This window comes from Primulina tabacum, chromosome 6 (genome assembly GCF_025594145.1).
Source record: "Primulina tabacum isolate GXHZ01 chromosome 6, ASM2559414v2, whole genome shotgun sequence".
NCBI lineage: Eukaryota > Viridiplantae > Streptophyta > Magnoliopsida > Lamiales > Gesneriaceae > Primulina > Primulina tabacum.
The window spans coordinates 34,355,877-34,362,124 of record NC_134555.1 but is presented as its reverse complement, the minus strand read 5'-3'; the positions used below and the strand labels follow the sequence as shown (position 1 = coordinate 34,362,124).

At 41.8% G+C, this 6,248-nt stretch overlaps 1 pseudogene; it reads right to left on the bottom strand.

The window, feature by feature from the left end:
* Positions 1-212: 212 nt before the first annotated feature.
* On the bottom strand, positions 213-3,833 carry LOC142549264 (ATP synthase subunit a-like; annotated as a pseudogene).
* Positions 3,834-6,248: the final 2,415 nt, after the last annotated feature.

The following is a 6,248-nucleotide window of genomic DNA, read 5'->3' as shown; positions in this document are numbered from 1 at the left end:
GGTAATTCACAGTGCTAGCAGATCAGAAGTACGTAAGTAGGCCCTCCCCCTTCTATAATAGGGGGCAGTGCTATCTATAGAACGGGAATATTCATCCTCTCTTAAAGTCCTTTATGGATTTCGAGTCGGGAATAGAGCTGTGGCAAGCAATATGGATCGCCCCTTACTCTCTCTATAAAAAAAGCTCTTCTTAGTATTAGTAAAGCTTCGGCCCTATGGAGTAAAGGGAAGTGCAGATCTGGAGTGTTTGGACGAGAAAGAAAGGCTTTGCAGCAAGCTGAGTTGTACCGAAAGCAGGGAAAAAGAATTGGAATTAGATATAGGGCCGCGAACTCACATAAGGAGTGTTCCAAGGACGGCAACTAAAAGAAAGCTAAATAGGAATAGGATAAATCACGCACGAAGGATCAGAGATCAAAATGTTTTTATTCCTAGAAGACTAGACTGTCAGACTCGGAGGTAGCAGTAAGATCTCTGTCTCCAGAAAAGCATGAAGGTTTAAAAAAGTATCCTCTCATTCAAAAATTGATTTTTTTCTCTTTACGATCCGGTCCTCGTAAACTTGGTAAACTTCGTTCCTCGCTTTTGTTCAATTATAAATAAATAAGCACTTTGATGGAGATTTGTAGCATCATTCAAGTAAATACAGATTGAGATCGTAGAAACATGAGCTTGTGATATAGCTACACCTAATTCAAGACCAGGTTAATGTAAGAACTATAAATAAAGGACCAAGATCCCCTATGAAATAGAAAAGATCATTCATACATAGCATAGTCCAAGTGAACCCACTTAAAATCTTTACTAAACTATGACCGGCCATCATATTAGCAAATAAACGTATTCCTAAGCTTAATGCGCGAAAAACAATAAGAAATTAGCTCAAGGAGTACTAAAAAAGGTGCTAACGGCAGTGGGACTCCTGCGGGTAATGAGAAGCTTAAAAAATGAAGCCCATTTCTTTGAAATCCCACTATAGTAATGCCAATAAAAAGAGAAAATGAGAGACCAGAAGTAATGAGAAAATGACTTGTAACTGTGAAGCTATAAGGTATCATACCCTGGAGATTACGAAATAACAAAAAAGTCAAAGTAACCGAGATGCAAGGGAAATACTTTTGTTTCACATTTCCGGAAAGACCACCTATTTGTTCGTTTACCAGGTTCAGCACGAAATCATAAAGAAGCTCTACCAAGGATTGCCAAGCATTTGGGACTAACTTTCCTCCTCCCTTTTTTGTAACAAAATGAAACAAAAGTAGGACCAAACTGAGAGTGAGTAGCATAAACAAAGATGAATTTGTGAATGATAAATACAAGTCCCCTATCTCAATAGGAATCCATGAGATAATTTCAAATTGATCAAGTGGACTGGTGATCGTCGGAGGTGTCCCCCCTACAATCTTGTTCAATTGTTGTTGGGCAAAGTCATAGTGATCACCCTTTTTGTTTTTTAAATGTTCTAGAATTTCATTTAGATAATACGTGTTGTCTTCATCATTATGCAAATCTTCGGCGATAGAGAGTAATTTGTTTTCATCAGGACAGTCTTTTTTGAATATTTTTTTAACTGTTTTCAAAGATTTCACCCCTTAGGAAGTCCGCTTTATTTTCACTAGTAGTAGGGTCCAGACCTTCATAAATACCATGATTATTATAAATACTAGAATCACTACCATCAGCCTGAGTTCCGAACGACGTTCCAGCTGTATAACTGGAACTTGAGTTAAGACTTTGTTCATCAAAGCGAAAGATGCGTCGAAAGTTGTTCATTGATTGATTGAGAACCGATGATTCCCTCCAGACAGAAAGAGAGTCCTTCCTGTACGAGTATAGTGAAAAAACGAGAGGTTTGGTTGGTTGTTGACCAACAGAAAGCATGGGAAATAAGGGCATCATCATTCAGCGAAATTGTCACCTATCATGCACTTGGAAATCCTGACAACGGAGAATGCGGCGTTACGAAGACTGACTACCTAGCAAGAAAAACGGATGCGCTAACGCGCAACGGCTTTCGCGCAGCTCAATCCGTTGCTTCTTCCCTCACTGAACACTAACCCAATCTCGATATTCTCACTGAAAAAAAATGGGAATTTTTGAAATCAAGTGAGAAATGGTTCTTAGCCAACGGTGACCGGCTCAATGAGCACCTTTGGGCGAGACTTTGATCCTCTCTGTCACTCTTGAAGCCTTCAAGAAAGCGACTCTACTCTACTATATATATTATTTATATATTTTTCATCTACGAGATTTCTGTTCCATTCCTGCCGACACTAACTGTATTTAAGACCACTATAGTATGATGGACTAGGCGTCCCCAACTGCTACTGCTTTTTACTTTGTTTTGATACCAGCGAATGCTCTTCATAAGATCCACGAAGCATTGCGAAGGGCATGTGATCATCTTTGCTTTAGTACTGCACGCACAAAGCTTTATCCTTGTCAAGAGGCACCACTACCTTATTCGCAGATGGTCTTTTAACCTTTGCTATAGGCGCAAGTGCTACTCTTGCATGGACGGTTGCTAAAGACTGCTACCCTGGGGAGGCTCGATCGATTAGAAAGGAAGTGCTAATCATTGTTACCATGCATGCACGGGGAAGAAGCTCTAGTGGCTTTCAAGGTGAAAGTAAGTTCTTTCAAAGCTAGCTATTTGTCCCCAGAAGAGGGTTTTTTACCATTCCTGCGAAGTACTGATGCGAACTCCCTCTTAGTGAACTACAAAGGAAATGAAATTCTTTTACAAATGACACATGGGAGAGATCATGTTTCCGGGGTTGGAGTCACCGAAGTGGACGATAAGCAAGAGAGTCTGCACCACTCCGAAGTACTAATAACTAAGTTGAAGAGAGAGCAGGGCAGGCCATAGACGAAAGTAAACTATAGACTACTTACCGGAGACCATAGGCAATGGACGAAAGACCAGCGGAAGGGCATTAGTCGCCGAGAAAGCTAGTGTGCGTAGATCAAAGCTTAGTGGAGAGACCATACTATAGGCCAGGTTATCAACAGGGGAAGAGGCGGTGTGGATGGCAGGTTCGATTACGGAGAAGTAAATAATCAATGATTATGCGGAGGGTCCAGCAGTCACTAATTACCCAAGCATAGGGTCAAGCCCATTTTTTTTTGTTATTGGAAAATGAGAAGGAAGCCATCTGTCATGGAGAGGCAATCCTCAAATACGTACTTTGGCCTGACGGCTTACCGTTCTTAGCTTCTGATGGGAATTCCAAGTCCTATTGTCCGTCGGAACCATCAATCATAAGATTAGCCAGTCAGAAAGTCTTCGCTCTTCCAAAGCCTCATTAGCACGCCAGTCAGTCAGCTTGACCAAAAAAAGAAATATCATTTCATTTACTATAATGAGATTCGCCTACCGTACCGATACGTAAGACTAACACACCATGATAATGATACGAGACTAGAAGCCAGAAAGCTATAGAACTTCTGAGACGTAAAGATTAACGCTCACGAGTGAACAAAGGAACTATTATATAATATATAATCTAAATAGTTGAGAAGAAAATTTTTCTTTTATATGAGCTCAAACTAAGGCAAAACCAGGCTAATCTTCATTTGAAAATATCTCAATTGGGTACGACCCAAGTGTGAATCTCTCATCCCATCATAGTGGAAACCTTACCAACGAGATGAGACTTAACCTGTTCTATAGTGAAAGCCACCAATTGAGAAAGATGGATATGTGGCATCCGATTTCACTTATAGCTGTGGAAAAGAAGGCCAATAGAGAAGAAAGACTGTTGAAATGAGAGTTGCATTTAGTAGTGCCGGCGCCTCATCCAAATGAGACTTGGAAAGCGAGATAGGGCCTAACTGGGAGGCAGGAAGAAGAATACATGAGTAGTTCGGGAAGGAATCTCTTTGACTTTCTGGTGGGGCTAAGTACCCAGAATAGAATTCTTTCTACCTTTCAGGGGATTGAAGACTACCAATAGCGGGGATTCCCTTATAAGGAGATTGGAAAGAACTCAACTGTTTTAGCTTTGGTTTTTTGGTTCTTTGTCTATGGACAAGAATCATAATCAGTCAAGAGAACTTGAACTATTTAAAATAAGTGACCTAAGGGAGAGTAAGTTCAAACTATAAATTGAAATATCTAACTAAAACTTCAACTTCTGGATGCTTAAACAACCACACCTTTTCCTGCGCCCTCCATTCATCTGCGGTTAGCGAGAACACGGACAAAAGACTCGTTATAGGTTTTTTTCGGCCTATTTGTTATTCGGGCAGGTGTCCTCTATTTCGCCAGGAAATTAGTCTTCGGTACGGTATGGAATCAATATGCCGCTTATCACCATCTGAACTAATAAAAAGGCAGAATGCGCTCTTGCTGCAAGAATGGATTGTTAGCAAGAAAATGCCTTCTTAGGAAGTGCATCAGAATACGCCTGGAAAGCTTCCTCTTGTTGTTCTCGAAATATAGAGAGAGGGACTCACTAAGGAAAGGAACTGAACTAATAGACGAGGAGGAATATGGACAAATTGCCGACATTCAAGCATACTATGGATGTTCAGGAACTGCTAAAGGAAGTTCTAGTAGAAAGGATAACTAAGCGAAAGGCCTTCAACGAAAACGAAAGGCGGAGTGATCGTATCTGCAGTTCTTGTTGACGACTCCGATCCTATAGAAGAAGCTGGTATTGGACCGCTTCGCCCCTTGGCTTGGCTATAAGCCAAAACTCTTGGAACCGTAGGACTTAGCTTAGGGCAGCGAGTGAGCCCTGGGTCATAATGAATATAGTAGGGCAGAACCATGGGCGATTGCCGCTGTTAGAATGACTGCTGTATGTTGTCGGAAGGGCTACTAGAGAGGAAGACTCCTTTGGCTCTTATCGAAATGAATTTTCAAAGGCTCTTCCGGACGGGAGAAGGTGCAATAGACGGGATTGTTGGAATTGGTGTGCTAGCTGCTCTAGAAAAGGGGGAACTTACTTGTGAAGCTGTGAGGAAAGCCCTTGTTGACTATGGATATGGGTCACTCGCGTTAGTTGAAGAAGGAAGGGGATAGTTATAGGACCTGGAACTGCGACTGGTAATTGGATTTTATTTCCTAGGGGCAGGAGCGGTAGTTGAAGTGCAAACATCCCATAGGGCAATATATCATACCCTATGGACCACGCGCGCTTATACACATTAGTAAAGTAACTTGGTCCCAATATCTAGAGATGAAGAATGGCGTACATTGACCTCCCTCGCTTTACAAGTGTTAATTAGATCTCGGACAAATATCAAGATTGAATGAGATCCTGAGGGTAGATTTACGACATGTTTTCTTTGGACTTTCCCCATACGAATTGGAATCACGCCGACACAATTGATTTACCTTTTGGTACCGGATCGAGAGTAGAGTTAGCTTTTGGCAGCTCATGAACCGACCGAAGGAGGGGGTCCCCCATAGTTGTAATATGGGCAAGTACGCGAGATCTAACCAATAGATTTGTCAACGAAGTCCTTCTTTCAACAAAAAGGAAGCCCCTTTGTTTTGTGCAATCGATTTCAGTATGCCGGTTGAATTTGAATAGAAAGAGGGAACCCGATCAAAGGCTTGCTTCTTTATGGTGGAACGACCCCTTGGGTCGGTGGGATCAGAAAGGCTTAACTTAAGCTTGTTCTACGCTTTCAAAACTGAGCTTCACGGCGATCCTCAAATTGGGAGGAAGAGAACCTCTTCTTAGCTACGTGAGTGCGGAACATGCTCTCTTCTTGATCTCATCAGCATAGGCCTGGCCGTTGAGTCGACGCCTGCCATACCATCCCCGAAAGGAGCGAGATTGATGGATAAAGGTAGGTCGTTTAGAGAGGTTAAGGTTATCTAGGAAAGGAATTCATAGTCAAATGGTTTCCTAGGGAGGAGAAGGTGGTTGGTCAACCATAGGATTAGCATACGTCCCTTTGCGCTTGAACTAGCGATTCTACAAGAAAAGAACTTCTCGAGCTGATAGTATATTAAACTCAAAGGGACGCTTGTGTTATACTAAGGTAATTATTTCGAAGTCACATAAGAATACCCTTTGATCTAGGGAATGTGTAAGACGGAGAAAGATTCGGTCTGAATATCGCAATCCTAATCTATATAAATCATTTCATTGAAGAGAGAGCATTTCCAGATAAAAGATGAAACTATTATGACCTTCGCCTTAATAGGTCTGCCCTATGCCCCCTACCTCTAGTAGGCCTTTCTGCCTTTTCCTCGCGAGGCCCAATAGGAAGATTTCTTGTTGATCAGG